Source organism: Amblyraja radiata, chromosome 10 (assembly GCF_010909765.2).
Source record: "Amblyraja radiata isolate CabotCenter1 chromosome 10, sAmbRad1.1.pri, whole genome shotgun sequence".
Lineage (NCBI taxonomy): Eukaryota > Metazoa > Chordata > Chondrichthyes > Rajiformes > Rajidae > Amblyraja > Amblyraja radiata.
The window spans coordinates 34,752,340-34,777,987 of record NC_045965.1 but is presented as its reverse complement, the minus strand read 5'-3'; the positions used below and the strand labels follow the sequence as shown (position 1 = coordinate 34,777,987).

Sequence of the window (25,648 nt, the reverse complement as noted above, 5' to 3'; positions counted from 1 at the left end):
TTCCTCCCAACCCCATTCTCCTGCCTTCTCCCCATAACCCCTGACTCACATACAAATCAAGAATCGATCTATCTCTGCCTTAAAAACATCCATTGGCTTGGCTTCCACGGCCTTCTGTGGCAAAGAATTCCACAGATTCACCACCCTCCGACTAAAGAAATTCCGTCCTTAAAGGACGTCCTCTAATTCTGAGGCTATGACCTCTAGTCCTGGACTCTCCCACTAGTATCCTGGCTAAACTCATGCTTAAAAGTCTACTTTGTAGCTTAATTTCCATTTTCTTACACTCTCTAAAAATCTACTGAACTCAGACCTGAATATACTCACCATCCTCATCCCTCTGAAGCAGAGAAGTTTGTGTAATCTCTTAGCATCCGCAACCCTCAATGTGAGGATATTTCTTGTCAGCTCAGTCTAGAGTGGCTGACTCCATATGATAAGATTACTCCCTTTGTTATGTGTTCTACAGAATATTCGGGATTCATCCTGTTTTTCCCACTCCAAGTCATATATATCTCAACAAGATCACCTCACTTTCCTCTTCCTCATTGAATGACTTACACTCCTTTTATACGTAGTATTGCTACTTCACCTTTGCCCATTCATAAGTCTTGTGAATTCTGAATCTAGAGCAAGTATATCATTCTTTGAAATGCACTGCACACTACTCTACTAAATAGAGTTCCCTAAAGCCATATACAATCTCAGCAAAACCTTTTTACTTTTTATGCCCGTTGTCCTTCCTAACTGCATGTTGAACTTGCATGCCTGCTTCCTGTGGCTGTAATACAATGTGACACCAACACAATAGGACAAACATCTTTCTTCTGTCAGGGTTTCCCAGCTTTTACACTATTGAGAAATATTCCAATTTTCTCTTCTGATCAAAATGCTAAATCTCACATTTTTCTATATTTCTCACATCAACCCAAAATTCAAAGACCAACTCTGCATGTTTTGAGTGTTTATTCAATCACAGCATCTTCTGACACAAAAGTGGAAACACACGTACAAACTGAAGGTAATTGCATTAATAACTAAATGGCTCAAAGGCACTGGTACACTTGAGACCTAAAGAATGCCACATAAATGCAAACACTTCTTTCTAATTGAGCATGTATAACAACATATGTCTTAATCACTGTGAAAATATTAAAATGCAGGATTATAAATTCAATGCCTTGTACTGTACGGAATAATCTCAACCCAGCTACTGAGTGTTTTGTGTTGGGTAACCATATCATGCTCAATGGTTGGCATAGACTTGATGGCCAAAGAGCTTGTTTCCGTGCTGCATGGCGCCATGACGTTTGCCTCTGTTGAAAAGACATACAATGACATTAAGACAGGCTGAGCAGAGCATTCACTCCAGTTACAATATCTCACCTATGAAAAGCCTGGGCACGTGCAATCTATGGGTACACATAAAGAATGGATATTTTTACAGGGTAATTTAGAAAAACTGCAGATGATGGAAATTTAAAATATAGACAGAGAATGCTGGAAATGCTCAGCACATCAGGCTAACAGAAGAAAAACAGAGTTAACTGAGAAATGTCAGGTTAAAATTAACTCTTCCTCTTCTCACAGATGCAGCCTGGCCTACGAAGGATGTCCAGTGGTTTCTATTTATATTATCACAAAGTTTGCTGATGTCTGTCATGCCCATGTACCCTTCTACAGATTGGGTCTATTTTTGAGGAGTTACAGAGAAGGATGATTATATCATCGTGCAAAGTAAAAAAAAATGCTGTTCATGTTTAAATTACTATTCACAATTATTGTCATGTCATAGAGAGATATGCCTGGGAAGAGGCCCTTCGGTCCATCAAATATACACCCATTTATATTAAACGCACATTATTCCCTTTTTTTATTCTCCCTAAATGCTCATCAATTCGGCACGGTGGCGCAGCAGTAGAGTTGCTGCATAACAGCGCCAGAGACCCAGGTTCGACCCTGACTACGGATGCTTGTCTGTACGGAGTTTGTATGTTCTCCCTGTGACCTGCATGGGCTTTCCCGGGGAGTTCCACTTTCCTCTCACACTCCAAAGACCTACAGGTTTGTAGGTTAATTGGCTTGGTAAAATTGTAAATTGTTCCTAGTGTGTGTAGAATAGTGTTAATGTGCAAGGATCGCTGGTTGCCATGGACTTGGTGGGCCGAAGACCTGTTTCTGTGCTGTATCTCTAAATTAAACTAAAAAACTAAACTAAGCTGCCCCCAGGTTCTTACTCTCACCTCTATACTAAGGGGTCTGAAGAAGGGTCTCGACTCGAAACGTCATCTATTCCTTCGCTCCATAGATGCTGCCTCACCCGCTGAGTTTCTCCAGCATTTTTGTCTACGTTCTATACGAAGGGGAATTTGCAGTAGCCCATTAATCTATCAACTTGCACGTTCTTGGGATGTAGGAGGAAACGGGGACACCCGGAGAAAACTTGTGGAGAACATGCAAACTCCACTCAGGATTTAACCTGGGTCTCAGCTGCAAGGCAACATCCCTACCAGGTTACACCACTGTGCCACCCTGGATGCACCACCATATCAGCACAGTTCAGATTCACCGACCATATCTTTTGACTTTGGAAAATTAACTTCCAAACTGAAACGATTTGGACTGTTTTATTTGTTTAATTAGCACATATTTAAAAATATATATTTTACAGATTCATATTTGAAATTCTTGCCCACAGCTGCTTCTCCACATTATTGCTAAAATCTTCTTTCTATTCCAGGGGTGATGAAATAGTTTTGCAGTTTATATCTTTCAACTCACTCGCTCAGTAAACCCTTCACCTGGATTTGGCCTGGAGCAAGGATTACTGTTAGATTTCTTGAGTGATTTGCTGTTGCTAAGTCCCGCTGATGGATGAAATCTGTTGTGCTGCTGGCTAGGGTTACTGTATGGCCAGCAATTTCATCCAAACATTATTAGAAATGAGACCTGAAAAAAATTGATCATAAATATTTTTTCTTCAAAGGTGTTTCCTCTATGGGTGAAAGTTGCACAGAAGGACTTGAACAACTGTATACAAACATGATGATCTATTTTATTATTTTTTAATTATTTTTTATTTGTGTTATTACCTTTGTCATGATCAATCTTATGTTTTTTAAAATAATTATTTTGTTATTTACCTTTTAAAAATATTGACAAAAGACAGAAAAGTGATTTTAATGATAGACATTTTGCAAAATCAGTTTCCACAAATCCCCATCATTACACAATCATCATTTGTTCCTCCTTTTGATCTATTATATATCAATAACTGAGGCCTGATATAACTTTTATTATATTCACCACGGAGATCAGAAATGATTTGTTTCTAAATCATTCGGGTGTTATATTATCTGTTACATTGTGCACGTAATTACATTATAATGGAACGGAACAGCTGAAAATGTGAGAAAAACTCTACTCAATGCCTTATTTGCCTGAGAGGAGGGGGCGAGGGAGTGGGCAGGGGAGGGGGCAGTGCGGAGGTGGGGGCTGGTAGTGGTGCCTGCCTTCCTGGCTTCTGTTTATTTAACCCATTACCTTTATGGTTAATGGTTCAGAAGGGAATGGGTTATTTAATGACCATGGAACCTGTAATCCAGGCCACAGATTCATTACTGCACTAACTTCTTGTAGTCTAGAATGCGTATCTAATAGCAACCAATGCCTTTTGCCATCTTCTCACATGGAATCCCTTTGGGGAATTGAGAATTTCTATCCCACAGAACCAGCAACATTTGTGTGTGGAAATCCTGGGGAAAGTTCCACGCAAAATACCTCATTTTAAACACATTTTTCTCCTCCCTCCCCCCACCCCCTATCCCCAAAACTTAGGAGCCGGGATCTGTATTGTTCCTCTTTTTAAAATGGCATTTCGTTATGTCAGAAGTAATAAGATAAAAGATGTTCTTAAGAAGGCCTACCAGAACAGTGTTTTCTACTGCAGTTTGGAACAAGATTGAGAAACCACAAGGAGGTACACCGCAGGTATGTTTTCAATGTTCCTCTCGGCAATGATTTGCTATGTTCTATGCTTATTCCAAAAAAAATAATCGAATTCTTTAAAAGCTTGCATAGAGTTCAGTGAATTCATAAAACATGTGGCAAATAGATGTTTGAAATGATTCAACAATTCTCATTTGTTGCAGTAAAAGACTATACAATTATTCAGCACTAGTTTTGTAATAATCACATTGTAGATTTTGATGTAATTGTATATGTGTGTTTAAGATTAATTGTTCTCTCTTTAATCAACTAATGATGCAAAATGATTGAACATTCTACTTTGTGCAAATAGAATAGAAATCTTTAGTGGAATGTTTCTGCAGACTTTATTGTACATAACATCAGTTCTAAATTAATCTTTTGGACATTTGTTTGAATTCAGCACATGGATTTGTTCAAGTATAATTTTTTTTTTGCCTGCTCACATTTACAAAGAACTATATTTGCTCTCAATCATTTCAGAACATTATGACATGGTCAAAACAAAAGTCAGTTTAGATATACAAGTGTCTGCTCAGATACTTTGCAGTATATGAAATGTGTTTTCTTTTAAAGTGAGGAATGCATTGAAATGACGGATCACAACTTTTCACAAATCTTGATAGACACAAAATGCTGGAGTAACTCAGCGGGTCAGGCAGCATGTCAGGAGAGACGGAATGGGTGACGTTTTGGGTCGAGACCCTTCTTCTGACTTTTCACAAATCTTGTCAGGTCAGCTTCACTCACAAAAGCTGGGGGCATCATCTAGTGATCAACACAAAGTGATGATAAAAGAGACATGGGAGACCGCAGATGTTGCCATCTGGATAAATATAACAAACTGCTGGAGAAAGTCAGTAAGTCGAGCAGCATCTGTGGAGGGAAAGGAATTGATGATATTTCAGGTGGAGATGCTGCATGCTGATAGTCCAATCGTACTGTATGGTCATATTAAACCTAGATACAGTGAAATTCTATGTTTTTGCATACAATTCAGTATATGAAACAATTATAGTGTAAAACTAGATTTCTTCTGAGGCAGTACACAAAGAGTCGCCATGTTTCCGGTGCTATCGTAGCTTTCATGTATCAGGTTCTTAAAAATATTGAGTCTTATATTGGCCTTAAAGGCCCATTGTCCTGGTGGCAGCACTGGTTCTATAATGTAATGGTGGGTCTGGTCTGATGATGATGCTGATGCATGGTCTAAACTTGAAACATTGACAGTTCCTTTCCCTTCACCTGTCCATTCTCGCCCCAGATGCTGCCTGACCTGCTGAGATTCTGTGTTTTGCTCTAGCCCCATTAACCTGCATTTTGCCCCTGTCCCTCTAAATCTTTTCTGTTCTAGTGCCTGCCCAAAAGTGTTATAAAAGTTGTAATTGTACCCTCCATCACTTCCACTGGCAGCTCATTCCACATACCGACTAACTTTGAGTTAAAAAAAGTTGCCTCTCAGATCCCCATTAGATCTCTTTCCTCTCACCTTAAATCCATGCCTGTTTCAGATTTCCCTACCCTGGGGAAAAAGACTGCAACCACTCATCTTAAAAATATAGGGGGAAAAGGACACTAGGATAGAACTGATCATCGTCAGTCACTCGAAATGAGTAAGACTGTCCTCTAATGGTGGACACCTGTGCGTGACATAGTTTATCGTGGGGAGACGGGTGCACAGACTGCCGCCACGCGGTCCTTGACAGATCTGAGTCAGAATCCAGTGGCATGAAATCCAAGATGACTGGGGACCCTTTTCTGCTGCAGCCTTCATCTGCCTTCCCAGTCGTTGTGATGCTCCACTAAAGTCAGCCATCATCTTCCGCCTGGTCCACCGTTGAGGTCTTGGTTGGATTGCTCTTTGTCAGAGACCTTACCACCATGGGTGACCCTACGTGTAGCATAGCTCCAGACGGCATCGCTCTCAGGATCTCAGGACCACACAAGCTTCTCCACCACGGCAGGGTGACAATCCACGGAGAAGAGGATAGAATTAGTCTATGAGTGATCGTTGGTCAGTGCGGGCTTGGTGGGCTGAAGGGCCTGTTTCCATGCTGTATCTCTAAAAACTGAGACTAAAAACTTAATCACAAAATGCTGGAGCAACTCAGCGGATCAGGCAGCATCTCTGGAGAACATGGGTAGGTGATGTTTCAGGTCAGGACCCTTCTTTACACTGATTGTAGGAGTGGGTAGTAGATTGTATGCAATCCGGCTGAAGAAGGGTCCTGACCCAAAACTTCACCTATCCATGTTCTCCAGAGATGTTGCCTGACTTGCTCAGCACTTTGTATCTTTTTTTAATAAACCCGCATCTGCAGTTCCTTGTGTCTACATTCAACTACATAGCTGTTGGATCTTTTACATCCATCTGAGCAGAAAATGGGAGGCTGACTTGAATGTCTCGTGTAATAGTGCAGAATAAAGCAATGGTATCAGCATGCATTGTGTGATTGTAGAATTTCCAGCAGGCATTCATTGTTGTTTTCTCCTGTGGTGAAGTGGAATGGTACATAAGCACATCTGGTGAGAATAGGAGTTTCTTTGTTTTTGCTGGGAGACCCGAGAACAACTTTTTAATTACTGAAAAGTTTCACATTAAAGCTATGACATTTGCCCTTTTACAAGCTGTTCAGTTTTTACCATGATAAACCAAATGCTGTGGAATACAATTGATTATGGTTCTACAATTTTAGAAACAATACAAAGATTGCTACCCAAGTGTTTTTGTCTCAGTAGAAAAGCTGACTTGTATTTCAGTTTAATTATACATGAGATTTATATGTAGCTAGGATCTTCAATTATTGGGTTACTCCATTCAACCAAAGCAGGAACGCTTCCTATAATACCAAAAGCAGAAAACGTGGAAAGTGTTTAACAAGTCAGGACGTATATGTGGAGAGTGAATCAGATAATTTTCTAGAGTGATGGTTTTTCCTAGAACTAGAAACATTAATGATTCTGAACGTTTTAGGCAAACGTAGAGGAAGTGAATGAGGGGAAAGATTGAAAGCGAAGACCTGGGACGATGTTTAAGAAAGAGGTTAAGTAATGAAAGGATAATGATTGTACGTAAAAGAGAGTGGTGAATGGACAAGCATAGAGGCAAAATATGGGTCAAGACGGGTGCCTAAACAAACTTCTGCTCTAGGTCACCTCTCCTCCCAGTAAAATAAGGTCCCCCTTGTTCTCATCTTCTGTACGAACAAACTTCTCACCCAATGAATCATCTTTGATAATATCTGCCATCTTCAAGGAGAGCCCCCACTGGATACACCTTCTCCCCTCCCTTTTGGAATTCTCAAGATATCTTTCTCTCTGTGACTCTCTGATCGACTTCCATCTCCATGAGCAGCCATCCATCTCCTTTCTCTGGGCCCTCACCCCCTCATCTTCACCATGGATGTCCGGTCACTCTACACCTCCATCCCCCACCAGGATGGCCTCGGAGCCCTCCGGTTCTTCCTCGACCAGAGGAGCAACCTATACCCAGCCACTGACACTCTCCTCCGCTTAGCGGAGTTGGTCCTCACCCTCAACAACTTTACATTTGACTCCTCCCATTTCCTCCAAACACAAGGCGTAGCTATGGGCACACGCATGGGCCCCAGCTACGCCTGCCTCTTTGTCGGGTACGTTGAACAATCCTTGTTCGAGACGTACCAGGGCCCCATTCACGACCTCTACCTCCGTTACATTGACGACTGCTTTGGGGCCACCTCCTGCACCTACACACAACTGACTGACTTCATCCACTTCACCACCAACTTCCATCCGGCACTCCAATACACCTGGACAATTTCCGACACTTCCCTACCATTCCTTGACCTCACCATCTCCGTCGCAGGGGACAGACTCCTGACCGACATACATTACAAACCCACTGACTCACATGTATCTGGACTACACGTCTTCCCACCCTGCCCCCTGTAAAGACTCCATCCCCTACTCCCAATTCCTCCGCCTATGCCGCATCTGTTCCCAGGATGAGACATTCCATACCAGGGCATCGGAAATGTCCTCGTTCTTCAGGGAACGGGGATTCCCCTCCGCCACCATAGATGAGGCTCACACCAGGGTCTCATCCATACCCCGTAACACTGCTCTCTCTCCCCATCCCCGCACTCGCAACAAGGGCAGAGTCCCTCTGGTCCTCACCTTTCACCCCACCAGCCGGCAAATACAACACATAATCCTCCGCCATTTCCGCCACCTCCAACGTGACCCCCCCACTCGCCACATCTTCCCATCTCCCCCCATGTCTGCCTTCCGCAAAGACCGCTCCCTCCGCAACTCCCTCGTCAATTCTTCCCTTCCCTCCCGCACCACCCCCTCCCCGGGCACTTTCCGTTGCAACCGCAAGAAATGCAACACCTGTCCCTTCACCTCCCCCCTCGACTCCATTCAAGGACCCAAGCAGTCGTTCCAGGTGCGACAAAGGTTCACCTGTATCTCCTCCAACCTCATCTACTGCATCCGCTGCTCTAGATGTCAGCTGATTTACATAGGGGAGACTAAGCGTAGGTTGGGCGATCGTTTCGCCGAACACCTCCGCTCAGTCCGCAATAACCTACCTGAACTCCCGGTGGCTCAGCACTTCAACTCCCCCTCCCATTCCCAATCCGACCTCTCTGTCCTGGGTCTCCTCCATTGCCAGAGTGAGCAACAGCGGAAATTGGAGGAACAGCACCTCATATTCTGGGGACCTTGCGTCCGGATGGCATTAACATTGAATTCTCCCAATTTTGCTAGCCCTTGCTGTCTCCTCCCCTTCCTTAACCCTCGAGCTGTCTCCTCCCACTCTCTCATCCGCCCGCCCTCGGGCTCCTCCTCCTCCTCCCCTTTTCCTTCCTTCTCCCCCCCCCCACCCCCCATCAGTCTGAAGAAGGGTTTCGGCCCGAAACGTCGCCTATTTCCTTCGCTCCATAGATGCTGCTGCACCCGCTGAGTTCCTCCAGCAATTTTGTGTACCATCTCCTTTCTCATATCACTTCCCCAGACAGATGTAGGAAATGTAACCCTACTCTTTCATCCTTGCCCATAATCCAGTGTCCCAGATACGTCTTGCAGGTGAAGTAGTAGTTCACTATTGCTTCTTCAAACTTTCCATCCACTTTATTTGATATTCACAAGCTGGTCACATTTACACTGGAGAACTAAACACCGATTTAGGTAACTACTTTGTAGAATATCTTCATTCCATCTGCAAGATATCATATAACATTCAGAGCGCAACTATGAATTCAGTAATTTCATGTAACAGCCTTTCCCATCTGTTTCAGAACTGGAACATTGGACATGTTATATGGTGTGGCACGTGCAGCATCTGAAGGGTTAGGACAGGGTTTTTGGGTTGATAATTGTTCATGATGGGGACCATTGACCTAGGCATCAGCTCCACCTCTACCTCCTTGGATGTTCCCTACTGTGCTGATAATTTGGACATTTTCTATTTTTGTTTTCAGATTTTGAACATCCGCTAGAATTTAGAAGATTGAGGGGGGATCTTATAGAAACTTTAAAAATTCTTAAGGGGTTGGACAGGCTAGATGTAGGAAGATTGTTCCCGATGTTGGGGAAGTCCAGGACAAGGGGTCATAGTTTAAGGCAGAGAAATCTTTTAGGACCGAGATGAGGAAAACATTTTTCACACAGAGAGTGGTGAATCTCTGGAATTTTACTTCGGAGTCACGTGAGTGACTACGTGAAGAACCCCGCCAGGACGCATGCGTGTCATATCGCTACACACATTGCAATGAGTCACAGCAGGGGGAACGACGTTCCCTTAGCGGCAGAATTTGAAAGCCGGGAACAGCAGGTAAGGAGACTCTGCGTTCCTTCCACTTACCTTACAGGTGGAGACATGGACCAGATCCACGAAGGCTGCGAGAAAGCTGGCGGGGGAGAACCACGGAGTTGTGGGCAGCCGGCAGCAGCAGCCAACGGCATGCCAATCTCTCGAAATGGGAACAGCTGTGCCCGACTTCGCTCCCGCACCGGCCACGGCCGGGCGGTAGAGCGAAGCAAAAAACTAACAGAGTCGTTGACTCCGATGAGTCCGACTCTGAATAGCCGCGAGCGGCCAGTGCCCGTGCGCATTGGGGCCGGTTGGAGCGGCTGGGAGCGGGCAACAAAAGCAGCCGCGACGGCCAGTGCCCGTGAGCATTGGAGCCGGTTGGAGCGGCTGCAGGATCAGGAGCAGCCACGACGGCCAGTGCCCGTGAGCATTGGAGCCGGTTGGAGTGGCTGCAGGATCAGGAACAGCCGCGAGCGGCCAGTGCCCGTGCGCATTGGGGCCGGTTGGAGCGGCTGGGGAAACAGCAGCAGCCGCGAGTGGCCTATGCCCGAGAGCATAAGAGCCAGTTGGAGCGGCTGCTGGAAGAAATACTCCAAGTGGCAGGCTCCGGGAGATGGAGGCTAGCCACAGTGGGCAGTTAGTAAGCCCCACAGCAGTACCTCTTGTGGGGCTGCACAGTGTTTCTCCCTCATCAGAGGGGAGCACGGAGGGTCAATTCTGGGCTGACCCTGAAGAGGCGAGTGTTCAACATACCCCTAGTATGCCTGGGGTGAAAGAAAACATGTTGGATATGGTGTCCCAGTTTATCCAACCCGACCAAACTGGCCTAAACCTGGAGCCGAAAATAGTGGTAAGCATTGACCACATGTCTTTTAACCAACTACAGGGACAGGCATTATCGGACACCACGGCACGACACTTACCACCAGGGAACTGCAAGTCGCTAAATGTTCCCAGTGTCAACCAGTGCATCTGGAAACATGTTGGGGCATCAATTAGAACCAGGGACTTAAAAATACAGAAAGTCCTAAAAGTCCTCAGCAGGAATTACGGCTTTTGCCCGCACATTGAATGAGCAAAACATGACCCTAGACCACCAAGATGCACTGGCTTTACTCTGCAACTCACAATACAAGTTAAACAATATTAGGAAAAGTGCTATCCAACCGGCTTTAGACCCCAAATTTGCAGGCCTCTGCAAACCTAGAACCTCCAAACCATCAATACTACTATTTGGAAGGGATTTATCAAAACAAGTCAAAGAACTTGACGAAGAGGCGAAAACCCTGGGGCTCATAAAAGCAGCATCCAAAAGCTACTACGGCCATAAACATCACCCCTACGCACCCACCAGTCGGCCAAGACAAACTGGAGAAAGCGCAAAACCAGGAACACCCAACCGGTCTTTTTTAGGCCATGGGCCAGACCGACCTTCCTGGAAAATGCGCAAGCCCTCAACACCAACCCAACTACAGACCCAGACAACGGCGCCTCAACGTCCACGGAGGATGCCGAAGAAGTCACATACTGGTAACCATGGAGGTAGGTGGGTCTGGTTCCTTAAGAATTAAAGGGAGCATGGAAGTTGGTGGGAGATTACGATATTATTTGGATGCATGGAATAAGTTAACTACGCTCAGTCATAGTGCCATCAGCTGCGCCAGAAGTGCTCTGTCAACATACCTGTGGCAAGGAACAGAGCAGCATTCTGTTGGGACACACCCTGGTAACCAAACTCATGAGGGGCATTTTAATGTTAATCCCCCAAGAACCAGGTACTCCCAAATATGGGATGTGAGCATTGTACTGACCATGTTAAGAAACTGGTCTCCAACTACAGCTCTGTTCCTACAGAAACTGACTATGAAAACAGGCATGCTGATGGCCTTGGTCACGGCACGAAGGGTCCAGTCACTACAGAACCTAAGGCTGGACAACATGACTATTTCATCTGGAAATTTAACTTTTCACATCAATGAATTAGTCAAACAGAACTGACAGGGGTCAGCAGGCTTAAAAACAGAATTCAGAGCATACCCGACAGATGATCATCTCTGTATTGTAACACACTTACTATTATATATGGAGTATACTAAGATCATCAGAGGGAAAGAAATGTCACTTTTAATCAGCTACAAACAGCCACTCAAAACAGTGGCAGTCCAGACCATCTCTAGATGGCTAAAACAGGTCCTAATAAGGCTGGAGTAGACACTAGCATTTTAAATCTCACTCCACCAGGGCTGCCGCTACATCGGCAGCTATGAAGTTGGATGTTCCTATGGACCAAATCCTCAAGACAGCAGGATGGTCAACGGAGAAAACTTTCCAACGATTTTATAACAAACCAGTCATTGAACCTGGAACATTTGCAGAAACAATTTTAAGTTCTGTAATATAATTTTCCCCATAAATAGGGGCTATAATTTGGTGTTAATATATTTACATTAAAATGTTGATTATTCCCAGCTTTTCTTGTTTTTATTCTAGACTTACAGAAACTGCAGAACGTTTGTATTATTATACAGCTGATAGATTTGCAAGTAGTAAATGAAGTATCAATAGCAACAACAACTGTTAAGGAAAAAGGGATTAACTGTTGGAATTAGCAATTGTTGCATATGGCGTTGAGTTCGGTAAGTTGCAAATAAATGTCTGAAGATGAGGTGCTGTTTCTTGAGTTTTGACTGATATTCATTGGAAACGCACATAAGGTCATGCAATGAGAGGTCAGAATGGGAATAGAGTGGAGATTTAAAATGCTGGCAACAGGATGCACAGATTTGCCTTGTGGGTTGCATGGAAGGGTTTTACAAAGCGACCTGCCGATGAGAATTGGATTTCCCAAAGGTAGGAACTCCATTAGGGGAAACAAATATAGTACAGCACAATGAACAATGTCGAGGGAATGGTGAATAAAAGGCCAGGGTTTGCACTTTATAAAAGGGCCATGGAATAACAGGGTTGCTGGAAGTTGTTGCAGAGTGAACCAGGACTTTCCAAAATGAATAGGCCCTTTGAAATACTGAAAAGGTAAGTAGGGAAAGGTATGTTTTTTTTGGTGGATACATCACACTAGAGATGGCAGGATTGATGAAGGATAGTCTGGAAGCTGTTTGAATGTTAGAGAAATGTTTTTGGAGATCCCTAAATAACCTAAATTCTGAACTATATTCAATGTTTCCATGTAGCATGCCTGTAGTAGCTGTGGCTTTCATTTTAGTTCTCTCAGATTCCTTAATAATCTCCATCAAGGTACTCTTGGATCTGAAGCTTTACCCTGGTTCTGTTTGATAGCTGCCCTCCAAGCTCTTAATCGAAATGCTGCCCACCCATCCCTTTGGATTGCTGCCTTACTCATGCTAACTTTTCCATTTTTAGAAATCTTGGACTTCAATTACTAATTTTAATTTTTCAGCTATCTCACACTCATGTAACATTTCCTCCTCCATCCTCCTCCACCATATCTGTCCTTCCATTTGGCCCCACTCCTCTTTAAATGGCTGGTGTGTGAATGTGGAGAGGCAAGGCATTTCCTTACACTTTGCTTGCTTCACCTTATCATTCACTTCATTGCAGGCCTTTTTCTAGCTTTCAAAGTTTAACTTACTCCTTTGTCCGTAATATTTATCACCTTGTCTTTCATCCTCCCTCTATTAATTGGTGAAATTGCCTCAGAATTGACTTTTACCATCTGCGAAGCATGTGGAGAAAGTAGGTTTGCATGAAAATATGATTAGTGTTTATTTTCAAAAGTCAAGAGACATTGAATTAAAATGATTGCATGTTCAGAGCTCATTTATCTCTGAATATATTTCCTTTTGTGCTGCTTAAACTTTCAAACCCGTTCAGTACAATTTAGCGTATGGAACATGAATTAAAATCTAACCCTGGGGATTATCGTCACACATATATGTACACATGAAAATTATTGGATCAGATGCTATCTTATTAACTCTTTGAGCATCTTTTGCCATTCAGTGATATTAAGGATAATCAATGTTGTGACTAAATTGCAGTTATATGTGTAAAACATTAGCTCTAGCAAAACCTCCTGCAAATAAAATACTTTTTCAGAGTGCCATCTACTGGACTAGCAAGTTCTGCAGGTATCTGTGAAGGTGTGCATTTTGGAGTGCCTCCCACTTTCTGCATAGGCTGTGGCATTTCCCTGCAAGGATGCCAGCAAGTCTGGGATTTCATCACAGAGGCATTACGATGGAAGTCCCAAACTTCCTGACAGCTGCTCATTGCCATTTGCTACCTTGTACTCACGATGGACTTGGAACACCATTTCCCAACACTTAAAGTGCGGGGAGATGTTCATCAACATCAACAGAGGGAAACGGCTGGAAAAGATTTTGGTGTTATTATTTTTAGATTGTTTTAATTGTTTCAGTTTATTCAAATATTTTTGTGTTTTAGATGATTTTCATTCTTTTATAATCTGAGCAACAGATCGGATAATGAAAGGCCTAGATAGAGTAGAGGTGGGGAGATTATTTCTATTTATGGGAGAGTCTAGAACCTGAGAGTTCAGCACAGAATTGAAGGACGTATCGTTAGAATAGAGAGGAATATTTTATTTACTGGTGATTTATTGGTGATTCTGTGGACTGTGGAGGCAAGTCATTGCATATTTTTTAAAGGACAGACAGACAAAGAGAGACAGAGAGACAGACAGTTGATTATTAAGAGTGTCAAAGGTTATGGGAGAAGGCAGGAGAATGGGGTTGAGAGGAAAAAATAGATCAGCCATGATTGAATGGCGGAGTAGACTCAATGGGCTGAATGGCCTAATTCTGCTCCTGTGTCTTATGGTTTAGTTTAGAAATACACCGTGGAAAGATGTATAGGTTTGTAGGTTAATTGGCTTCTGTAAATTGTATATTGTGCCTAGTGTGTAGGATAGTGCAAATGTATGGGGTGATCGCTGGCCAGTGCAGACTCAGTGGGCTGAAGGGTCTGTTTACCTGCTGTATCTTGTCTAAAGAAACAGGCCCTTCAGCCCACAGAATCCACACTGACCAATGATCACCCATATACTAATTCTATCTATATGTCTTATGTCTTTGGAATGCGGGAGGTAACTGGAGCACCCGGAGAAAACCCATGCAGTCACATGGAGAACGTACAAACACTATATAGACAGCAACCTTAGCTAGGATCGAACCTCGGTATCTGGTGCGGTAAGGCAGCACATCTACCGCTGTGCCACTTTGCCACCTTAACTGTCTAATATGTTAACAATTTGAATATTTTAAAAGTTTTTGAACTTTGCCAACATCAAAGCATTCATGTTTTTTCATGAGATTTAAAGCCGCCAGGTTAGGGGCCTTAGGTTTTGTGCCTGTCAGTTTACCCAGTGTTTTATCAATCAATCAATCAATCATTCAATTTTATTTGTATAGCACATTTAAAAACAACTCACGTTGACCAAAGTGCTGTACATCAGTGAAGGTACTAATGTGCTATATACAATGGTACACAGACCTAACAATACACACATAAACTGTTTACAGCGCCCCCTCAGAGGAACTCAAAAACGCTAGGGAGTAGAAATAGGTTTTGAGCCTCGACTTAAAGGAGTCAATGGAGGGGGCAGTTCTGATGAGGAGAGGGATGCTGTTCCACAGTCTAGGTGCTGCAACCGCAAAAGTGCGGTCACCCTGAGCTTAAACCAAGACCGTGGGATAGTCAGTAGCCCCAAGTCGGCCGACCTGAGGGACCTGGAGGTAGAATGGTGGGTTAGAAGATGTTTGATATAGGGGACGGCAAGCCCGTTAAGGGCTTTTTATACGAATAAGAGGAGCTTGAAGTTGATTCTGTACCATCCTGTGAGTCAGTGGAGAGAGGCCAGATTCGAGGTTGAACTTGTTTTGCTTTCACTATAACCTCCACAGGCCGACTTATACCTCACTACCTGATTGTTTGTGAGTCACAAAAGGCTAGTCCAATCTTCAGTATCTTGCCACTGAGGACTGGACTGGCTTCGTTCACAGAGACTACAAACATTTGAACTCTTTTCTAGGCCGTTCAGCGCTCAATAGTCATGCTGGCCATAAATGACTTTTAGTTTAATCCCACCTCCAATTTTATGGTCCATGGACTAGCTGGCTATGGCTCAAGTGCCCACACAGGACATTATTAAATACAATGTGTTCCTCTATCTCTTCCACTGTTTTGCACCACGAGTTTCAGACCCTCATCACTTGTGGCCCAAGATAATCTTCACGCAATTTCTGTCTGAACCTTCCATCAAATAACTTAAATCTATTTCTCGTTGTTACTGACTAACTTAGAAAAATAGTTTCTTTCTGTTTATCTTTTCTAAGGTTCTTAAAATTTAATATCAATTAAATCTTCACATTTGTTTTCAATGAAAATAACCTGGCCGAGGAAGTCATGTTACTCTTATTCTGCAGCTTTGGCAACATTTTCATACATTTCAACGTTTACATTTTTCTGTAGAATGGCGAGAATTGTACATACTGCCCAAGCTGTGGCCTAAATAATGTTTCTGACATGAACTTCTGACATGAACGTCTTGCTCTCAAATGTACTCATCAAGTTAAGTACTTCAAATAACTTCTCAAATATCTCCATATGCGTTGCCACTTTAAGTAACATTAGCAAATTTGCAGATGACACAAAGCTGGGTGACAGTTTGAACTGTGAGGTGGATGCTATGAGAATGCAGGGTGACTTGGGGGAGTCCAGAACCAGGGGCCACAGTTCATGAATAAGGGGTAAGCCATTTAGAACGGAGGCGAGGAAACACTTTTTCTCACAGAGAGTTGTGAGTCTGTGGAATTCTCTGCCTCAGAGGGCGGTGGAGGCAGGTTTTCTGGATGCTTTCAAGAGAGCTGGAAAGGGCTCTTAAAGATAGCGGAGTCAGGGGATAGGGGGAAAAGGCAGGAACGGGGTACTGATTGGGGATGATCAGCCAAGATCACATTGAATGGAGGTGCTGGCTCAAAGGGCCGAATGGACTACTCCTGCACCTATTGTCTATTGTCTATTAACTTGGACAGGTTGGTTGAGTGGGCAGATGCATGGCAGATGCAGTTTAATGTGGATAAATGTGAGGTTATCCACTTTGGTAGCAAAAACAGGAAGGCAGCTTATTATCTAAATGGTGTAGTTGGGAAAAGGAGAAGTTCAACGGGATCTGGGGGTCCTTGTTCATCAGTCAATGAAAGTAAACATGCAGGTACAGCAGGCAGTGAAGAAAGCAAATGGCATGTTGGCCTTCACAACAAGAGGAGTTGAGTATAGGAGCAAAGAGATCCTTCTGCAGTTATACAGTGTCCAAAGATCTTATAGCGGATCTTTGGTTGTGTCTCTCTGTCTTTTGCTCACTCCCTCCCTCCCTCTCTCTCCCGCTCCCCATATTGTCTCTCTCTAGCTCTCCCACTCCCTCTCTATCACCCTGTCCCCTCAGCATTCCCGGAATCATTGACGTTTTGCAGTAGACAAAAATGCTGGAGAAACCCTGCGGGTGAGGCAGCCGCCTGGCCCGCTGAGTTCCTCCAGCACTTTGTGTTTTTTGTTTGGCTCTGAAATTGAAGGTGGCTCAGCGGGACGGGCAGCGGCTCTGGGGAGAAGGTTGTGTTTCTGGTCGAGACCCTTCTTCAGACAATCACAAGTACTCTCATCGACGCGAGTTCAGTTCGGTCTGAAGAAGGGTCTTCTCTCCAGAGTCGCTGCGCTGCCTGTTTTGCTGAGTTACTCCAGCTTTATGTCTATCTTCAATTTCAGAGAATTACAATTTCTCACGGGGGGCTTATAACGTCTTTAAAGCCCTCTGGGACCCTCTGAACACGTCTAAACCCCCTCTAGCCCCCCTATTTCCCTCTATTCCCCTCTAAACAATTGTAAACACACCTGAACCCATCTGAAGCCCTCTAAACATCTCTAAACCGTTTAAACCCCTCTAAACTAGGAGGCTGCAAGGTGACTTGGATAGGCTGGGTGAGTGGGCAAATGCATGGGAGATGCAGTATAATGTGGATAAATGTGAGGTTATCCACTTTGGTGGCAAAAACAGGAAAGTAGACTATTATCTGAATTGTGGCCGATTAGGAAAAGGGGAGATGCAACGAGATGCAACGAAAAATGCTCACGGCAGACCAAACGTGTTAAACAGAAATTGGTCAGATATTGAGCTTTACACAGTGAGAAATCATGTGAAATAATCACTGAATTTAATTTTAAATGAATGTACCTGCATGTTATACTGTTTAGTTTGGAGATACCACCAGATAATCTGGTTGATACAACCAGACCAGTTTGGAGATACAACCAGATTAGTTTGGAGATACAACCAGATTAGTTTGGAGATACAACCAGATAGTCCACTGAGTTCGCACCGACCAGCGATTTTTGTTACAGATTTGACAAATTTATTTGGCGGCCAATCAAATGCTGTCTCTAAGGGGGTTGCATCCAATCACCAACCAGCTTGCCTTAAAATTCCTGAAACTACACGAAATATAAACATACATAAATTTTTACTTTTCTAGAGTAGGGGCCCCGCCATCAGTTTTCTAATTGGGCCCCGCAGTTCCTAGCACCGGCCCTGCCTGCTATCCAAGCAGATCATGTATACAATACAGAAAACAATCAGTACAACTCAAGTACAATAGATGGAGCAAAGATAGAGAGTGCAGAATATAGTTCTCAGCCTTGTAGCGCATGGCAGCAGATTAGTTTTTCAGACAAAATCCAATGTCCACAATGGGATGGACACCTTTGATTATGTTAGCTGCTTTTCTGAGGCAGTGTGTTTAACTTACACATGATCCTTCCTTCACAAACTAATGTTGATGTCATGATCTAGCTGTGCTTCAGTAAACGCTAATTCACCCCCCCCCCCCATATTTTTATTACAATAATTATATTTTTTTATATAATTTGGTTCAATTCACCTAGATATTTTAACCTAATAATTACGTTACCAAACTCCTTTGTTTCTCGCATGGAAGACTGCCCATGAATTGGATTCCCCCCCCCCATTAATTGAAGGGTAAAGGATTAGCTGGTGATATGTTTAATTCACTGGACTAGTAATCCATAGAATTGCACTCACAATCCACAGTCTTGCAGTTAGGTAGGGTAGGAATTTACATTCAGTTGATAATTATAAAAGAAACTAATCATTGCTAATGATAACCACAAAGATATTAGATTGTTGTATTAAACCCCAACTGGTTTAATGAATTCCTTAGGGGGAAGGCATTTTCCACCCTTATCTGGTGTGGCCCATTTGTGACTACAGATGCATGGTTATCTCTTGAATACTTGTTATAGAGTTATCGAGTGATACAGCATTGAAACAGGCCCTTCAGCCCAACTTGCCCACACCGGCCAACATGTCCCAGCTACACTAGTCCCACCTGCCTGCGTTTGGTCCATATCTCTTCAAACTTGTCCTATCGATGTACCTGTCTAACTGTTTCTTAAATGTTGAGATAGTCCCAGCCTCAACTACCTCCTCTGGCAGCTTGTTTCATACACCCATCACCCTTTGTGTGAAAAAGTTACCCCTCCGATTCCTATTAAATGTTCCCCCCTTCACCTTCAACCTATGTCCTCTGGTCCTCGATTCCCCTACTCTGGGTAAGAGATTCTGCGCATCATTAAAGTGTTCTAAATGGTTGCTCAGTTCAGGGTTCTTTGGAGTGTAAATGATAAATACTCTATTTGCCATAATGTCCAGACCCTGAAAGGTCCAGGAACATCTTTATTAAAAGGCATGCAGTCTATACTTAGGTTATACTCACACGTTGATCGGAATTTAGGCTTGATCTGAATCTGCTGTCACACCTTTTTTCCCTTGGCACGCTTTCACCTCTTCAAGCATCCTCTGCAATTTAAGATCTGGGTCTCCGGTCAAATTTATCATCCTGCTTAATTTTCTTTTGAGTCCATAAACTTCTGAAATCACAAGTCTGACTACAATAAATGTTAAAGGGATGAGAGCAAAAATGTTTTTGAAAATTCAGCAAAAGATTTAGAGCCAAAGCTTAACCATTAAATGTCATGGCGAGATGAGGACTCTGGTGCTCTAGATGGCAACTATTAAAGCAGAAACAAATGTGCAGCCATCACTGAACATTGACAGTGTTCAGATGTGTAACGGGTACTTTCAAACAATTTTATTTGTTCCAGTCAATATATTTTCAAGAGATTACATTGCCGTAGCCCACTAACATACTGTATCACATATGCTTACTCAATACATACTGTATGCTGCTTCGGGAAGGAATTCCAAGAAAAATGAGAGGCAGGGTCACCTCCCCTTCCTGCATGAAAGAGGCTGACAGGGAGGGGAAAATTTGTCAAATTTCAATTTATGGTAGACAACAGATTAGAATCTAAACAATATAATTTCCATAATTGACCTCTCAGCAGAGGAGAAGGGGAATAAATATGCTATCATTGCACAGATTTAGTGTCTAGTTGGAAGTTCTACCTTAAGAAATAAACATTTGAAGCAACAGCACTACCCTTGAGATGGCCCCCCTGCTGGAGAGACTGGTATTTGGGGAAGTCTTTAACTCTGATCATTCGTGTATCCACATAAGGTGCCAGAATGGGTGTGAATCACTGGGCAGGAGGCAGGACAAAGACCCTTTGAAAAATAACTAAATAAAATACACATTGTTAGCCTGCAGTGGAAATCACTCCACAAATCTTTGATGAGTCAGACCTCATTAAAAATGGACTTTGATCACACTGCTTGCTTTCTTTGTTCTTTAGTCAGGAGTTTGCCTTTTACCCCCTGATAGGCACATGAACGGCCAACCTCAGCTCTCATTTGAACCAAACTGACAGCTAGACATCTGCCAGCAACTAGCATAAACCAGACTTTGAAGATGACCTTTGGAGGTTGACCTGACCTGGTGCAGGTAACCAGCTATCAAGGATCATCAGCTGATATGGCAAAAAAAACACATCTAACCAGTAATCAGATGTATTCACTTTGCAGCTGAGCAAGTTGTAACTGTTGCAATGCTCCCAGCTCTCCAGATGTTTATGCACTGGGAACCAAGCAGTAATTGAAATATTATTGTCAAGGAGACAAAAGAGCCGAACAGCCCACCTAACAGTCATTGTCAGACAGCAGGGGTAATTAGTTAAATGGTCTTGTTAAGACAAGCTCCTTAATTGGAAGTTGATGATTTCTTAGTGTCTGATTAAGGCCATTACACGTCTGGAAACTAATTATTCTTAATCCATTTAAGTGGCAAAATGATAGCAACAGTGTGCAATTCAACGGCGGTGTTAAAAAGGCTTGAAAAATGAATAGTTAATGGGGTGTGTTTGTGAGTGAGGGTTTTCATCAATTTATTGTTGTGCAATGATATTGTGCAATGGTGATTCATCTTTCTACCCTTGATTATCCGTGTACCCAGTGTTTCAGCCAAACATGCCAACATAGCAAAAACAATGACAAACTGCTTCATCCAAGCTGCTGCAGGGATGAATCTGACAGGTGTTTAGTATTCTCACATGCATTTACAACTGCTGATCAAAGATGAATTTCTCCCTTATCATGCCTTGATTGTAAAGCTTCCAGTAGACAGTGGAACAGAAGGATTTCTAATGAGCAAATGCGTAGATCAGCAACATTTGCGATGAGAGGTGAAATCACAATCACAGTCATGTGTGCGAATAAGCCATGTTTCCAGTGTTTGTGACTTGTCAGAGCCCTGCTTGTAAGGTCTCAACAGCAATGGACAATCGGTTAAAAAAAAGTGCTAAACGTGTCCCTAGTGAGTAGGATAGTGCTAGTGTACGGGGTAATCTCTAGTCAGCACAGACTAGGTGGGCCGATGGGCGTGTTTCCATGCTGTATCTCTACACTAAACTAAACTAAAGACTTATCGGGCACTTCTTTAGACTTTTGGGTTGGTAAACGTCTTCAGACTTCTAAAGAAAGGCACTATCCCAAGGATCTGAAAAAGGGTCCCAAACTGAAACATTGCCCATCCATTCTTTTCACAGAATCAGCCTGACCCACGGAGTTCCTCCAACACTTAGTGATTTGTGCAAGAATCCAGCATCTGTAATTTTTGAGTCTCCAGATTATAATTTAATTTGTCTGATTCCAAAGTATATGATCCTGGCTGATTCTAAGGTCTACGATCAAAGTACATAGATCATACCAATTTAATTCAATTTGTGCTATTAATTCACCTATTGTTTTATTAAAGTTACATGATTTTAGATAAAGATTCTTCAATTGTCTTTTTCTTGCTCTTTCCTAGATGCCACCGATTCAATAATATTTTTCACTATTCTGTATTATCCCCATATCCTTTCCTTTTAAATGCCTACAAGTAACCTTTTTGACTGGTTCCTCAATCTGTTGATCTGGAAAATTACCATCTGTTCTACCATCTGTGAGTTTATCCTCTAATTTATCACTGCTAATCGAAAAGCAGAAACAAACTGATGATGATAAGTTATCACTATGAAACATAAACCTTTTATTCTCCACATATGAAACATGGCTTGCTCAACATTTCCACTATTATCTGATTTTATAGCCCATAATTTGGTTTTCCATGATTATGAGGTTCATTTCCTCATAATTATTGTATTCTCCTTGTTACATGTGCTTCTAATTTTCTGACTATTTGATGTTATCTTATGCATTCTTAAGTGGCGCTATTTCAATTTTGACCAATGTTTCTACTCCTTGCTTTTCCATGTTAAGATCCTTCCTCTTTACTGCATTGTCACGTTCTTCAATATCATGCCTTCCTCTTCTCCTGTACCATTTTACTGGTCTCATCTAAAAGTTGAGGGATTTTTTTTGGTTACAAAATCAGTTATTTTGTAACCATGGTTTTGCAATTGCTATTAGATCATATCCATGTAATTCAATGTGTGCTATTAATTCACTTATTGCTTTATAGATGCTATATGATTTTAGATAAAGAGTTTTCCATTGTCTGCTTTTAAACCATTTTCTTGCTCTTTCTTAAATGACACAGAATCAATACTGTTTTTCACTGCTCTATACTATCCCCGTGTCCTTTCTCTTTAACTGCCAACATTTCATCTTACAACAATACTCATCCCACCTATTTTGTTTAAAGCCTCATCTACAGCCCTGGTTATTTGATTCTGCTGTGATGCCTGATTCAAGTGAATCCTATCCCAATAGAAAAACTTTTTCATACTGATTCAGCAGAATCTCCTCATTATCTGAGCTATATGATTGGCCTCTGCAATTATCACAATAACTAATTTCCTTTTCATTTCAAGTGCCACTTCTTCCCAAGGAGATATTCCTAATCCTGATACTGAGCCCACAACATATCCAACACTGTTGTCTGCTCACGGATGTAGGAGAACAGACCTATCCTAGAACACTGCAGTGCAGAAACAGGCCCTTCGGCCCACATTGTATATGCCCAGCATGCTACCAAATGAAACTAATCTAATTTGCCTCTATATGGTCTGTATCCCAATACTTTTATTTGATAGTAATTGTTATTTTAAAAAAGTCTTAATGAATGTAAGATTTATATTGCCAATAAATGTAATTTATTTTACAGAAAAAACATTAAAAATCCAATGAAAACGTACTGTCCTTTAATAGATAATTCAAAAAAATTGGCATCCTGCATTTCCATTAATCCCACTCCTCTGCTGATAGATGATCAACGTGAGTTTCGCCAGGAACAGCATCCCCTTAACATGATTGAGTAAAATGTTATAAAAACATTGAATACTGGAAATTCTAAATGGACAGTACAGTGATGGAGCTAGTAGACTTTGGCCTCATATCTCCAGCAACCCAAGTTTGATCCTGAGCTCCAGCCTGGTCTGCAGATTCTCCATCTTGACATTGTGTTCATTCTCCATTCTCTGTATACCCATGTGTCTGTCTAAAAGCCTCTTAAATGCCACTATCATGTCTGCCTCCATCAAAGTTTTATTTTTTATTTTTTTATTAGTCACATTCACATACACCCAGGTGTAGTGAAGTGAAATGCTTTTTGCCATTTTGCAGCACACAAAAAAAGAATACAGACATAACACCAATGAGAGTCTTAAACACATAGAACACCCCCCCACAATGGCTCCCACCATGAGGGAAGGCACAATGTCCAGTCCCCAACCCCAGTTCACCCATAGTCGGGCCCATTGAGGCCTCCACAGTTGTCTCTACGGAGGCCCGATGTTCCAGGCCGTTCTCGCCGGGTGATGTTGCTCCGGCGTCGGGAGAGTCCTCCCAGTGGCCTGGGAACCCTGGAACGGCCGCTTCCGCACCGGAGGCCGTGGCTTCCGAAACCAACAAGGCCGCGCCGGTTGGAGCTCCACAACTGGCGATCTCATCTAGAGATCCCAGACTCCCGATGTTAAGTTCAGCGCCGCCGCCTGCAGCTGGTCGCTCCACAGTCCCGCAGCTCCGCGATGTTTTACACTCCAGCGCGGCGATGCCTTGCCAGCGCGGCGACCCAGGCAAGGCATCGCCCGCTCCACGATAGCGCTCCAGCGCTGTGCCACTGCCGAAGCCGAGGTTCTGGGCGGTCCCCGACAGGAAACGCCGCTCCAGGCCCGCTGGTAGGCCGCGAGGACGGGTCGAAGCTGCAGCCCGGAGAAAAGCCGCCTCTCCGATCACTATCCTTGGCAGCGTGTAAAAGAAAATGCCACGCACATCTTTAAACTTTGCCCTGCTCATCTTAAAGCTATGCTCTTGGCTCTGATATTTCCACCCTGGGAGAAAATGTAATGTCTGTCTACCATATCTCTGCTTCTCATAATTTTATCTTCGTATAAAAGGTCTCCCCTCAACCTCCGGTATTCCACAGAAAACAATCCAAGGTTGCCCAAACTCTCCTTATAGCTAATATTTCTCTAATCCAGATAGCATTCTAGTGTGACCTCATTTACACCCGCTCCAAAGCATCACATCCTTCCTATAATGAGGGTGACCAAGAACTACACACAATATTCCATATGTAATCTAACCAAAGTTCAATAAAGCTGTATTATGACTTCCTGGCTGTTATACTCAATGCCCTGACCTATGAATGAAAGCATATCATACACCTTCTTTACGACTCTATCTACTTGTGTTGCCACTTTCAAGGAGACTTGGATCCCAAATCCCACTGGACATTAATGCAGTTTAGAGTCTTGGAATTAATTGGAAACTTTCCCCTTACATTCAAACTACCAAAGTGCAACACTTTACACTTGCTTGGATTAGATTATGAACATAACCTGATGAAGGACAAAACAATAACTATCCTATATTAATATTATACGGCCTTTCAAATCTCTGAGAAATCTTCTTGTTCTCAATTCTGCAAGAATTCAGTATTTTTTATTTCGGGGGAAGAACAAAGTAGCTGCAGTATTTTCCAACATAACTAAATTAAGGAAAAGGAATTTTGCTTTCTGAAAATAAACAGCTGAAGATGACATTTGAGGAGTGATCACCTTTTTCAAAAGTTAGCTTTTTGAAATCAACACCAATCAATATAAGGGAGATTTGCTCCAGTGAAATTGAACTGATTTAATCAAGATTATATTGTCTGTTAAATTAAAAGCAGCTACTCCCTGTCCTTCAACCTTATTATCCTAATGTTATATCAACAAGCAGCTGTTTTATATTAGATTCTAAGAAATGTTTCTCCTGATAACATGTTCACCTTAAGAAGCAAAGCTAATTGTACTGGATATCCCTTGTAAACAGGTATGGAGATCTGTGTCAGTCCTTTGAAGTGCAGCCAGCATATTAAATTTGACTGTCTTAGATTATCTCCATCTTCTTCAATGACCTCCCTTCCATCATGCCAGAAGTGTTTTTTTCTTTTGCATTGCATAATGCCATTC

At 42.7% G+C, this 25,648-nt stretch overlaps 1 protein-coding gene across 1 annotated transcript in view; it reads left to right on the top strand.

The window, feature by feature from the left end:
- Window positions 1-3,565: 3,565 nt before the first annotated feature.
- The window catches only part of LOC116977779 (FRAS1-related extracellular matrix protein 1-like), a 161,810-nt gene continuing 139,727 nt past the window's right edge, over window positions 3,566-25,648 (top strand). The window contains exon 1 of the mRNA XM_033028527.1: window positions 3,566-3,990. The gene's annotated coding sequence lies outside the window, so the exon portion shown is untranslated. The remainder of the gene's footprint in view (window positions 3,991-25,648) is intronic.